Here is a 1,857-nt window from a genome sequence, read left to right on the forward strand (position 1 = left end):
TCTTCCAGTCTCCTGTTCATTTTGAACTCTTAGTTCTCACTATGTTTATATTTTAGCCTGTCTCCTGTAAAGGGAGTTTGGGAAGGTGAAAGGACCTTAACTTGACCTAGTCAACATTCAAAATATATTGAACACCTACTGTGTTCCAGGGCCTGTGCTATATGATGGACAATATATTATCTCTGAGATCTATATTACAATTAAGACTTCCAGAGTAAACGTGAATAGGAAGAAAGGTCAAGAGTTTTAATATCTGCTTCTCTCCTTTGCCTACTGCTTCTTGATTCAACCAGTTACAAGCTTGGGGGATGTCTCTTTCTCAGCTGTTAGTGGCTGGTTGCCAGTGCCAAGAGCACTTGGGGGTACAGAAATTACAGACTTTTCACAGCAGGAATTCCGTTGTTGTTGGAACTAATGTAGTAGGGAGATTCTGACACAGTAGGAAATTAGGTTATAAAACCAAAAGATCCCTCCAAGTTTAGGATGTAGGGATACATTGAATGCCACTTGTCCAAGGGGACAAGCAGGGAGGGAACTTATGTTGGGTTGACCAAAACATTTGTTTGGATTTTTCCATAAAATGCTATGGAAGAACCTGAATGATCATTTTTGCCAAACCAATATGTTCTTTGTTGTATAGTGCTTTACTGCTCATATGTAACTCTTACCAATGCTTGATTCTCATAGGTCACCTCGGAGAAGAAAACAAAATGATTGTCCCTTTTTAGAACTGAGGAAAGGCAGGCCTGCCAAGTGCTCATTAACCGTAAGTCATCAGATAATAACCACCATTACTAAGCCTCTAACTCCCAGATGTTATTTCCTTTTACTCTACTACCATGGTCCAGATAAGAAATCTAGAAGTGCCAAGTCTGAGAACAGTCCTATATGTTAATATTCTAGAGGAAGTCAGAAAAAACAGTAATAGCATAAAAAGCTTCTATGTCTTTTGGATGTAAAATAAGCCCTCTTCTGTGGTAACTTCCTTGAACTTCAAAGGTCTTAGGGAACAGTTGATGAATTGCATGCATCTGAGAGACTTTAGTACTTTGGATTCTATCTTACAAAATACTCTGAACAACATCCAAGACCCAATAGAGAGCATGTTCCTAGGCTGACAAAGGATTCATACTGTCTATGAGATTCAGAGCTTAATAAATGATTCTTGAAATTAACTGTATATGTTGAAGAACTGTTTTCATCACTGCTGTAAAAGGGAGAAGTGGACCGGCCTTCACATAGTGAAATCTCTTCTCTCAAACTCTACCTCTAACTAGATTTAGTTGAAATCCATTAACATTTTCAAAAGATAGATTAACATTTTCAAAAGATAGATCTTATTGATCATTTTGTTTCAAAATGGAAAAGTAAGCTAGAAACCAGTTTTAAGGTATATTTTATTAAGCAAACATATTTAAAAAGAATGTCAGCTGAGTCTTAAATTAATCATGGATGAGGCAGACAGATGGCAAAGGTTGAGTGATGGAGTTAAAACATATCTTATTTCAGTAAATAAATTTTATCAAAAGAAATCCAGTTAAGTCAGATATAGCCACCAAAATAGCTGCAACAGCATATTTTACAAAGAAAGTCACAATGACAGATTGAAGAGTTTGATAGAGTTGGTGTTTTGTGCCTTTGAAACGGGTGTTCTTATAGTTAACCTCTTGTAAGTAACAATAGTTCTGTGTTCATAATGCTACAGAGAACTTTAGGAAAGTAGAGATTTATTCTTTTCATGTGCTAATTACTTTAGCAGGTCTTTATTTGAATGTTCTGCAATAGATTTTATCTATCGGTAATTTTTTTTAAGGCATAACAATTTTGAAATTACCTTTTAATTTTATCAGTAATGAG

Source organism: Bison bison, unplaced genomic scaffold (assembly GCF_000754665.1).
Source record: "Bison bison bison isolate TAMUID 2011002044 unplaced genomic scaffold, Bison_UMD1.0 scf7180017864162, whole genome shotgun sequence".
Taxonomy (NCBI): Eukaryota; Metazoa; Chordata; class Mammalia; order Artiodactyla; family Bovidae; genus Bison; species Bison bison.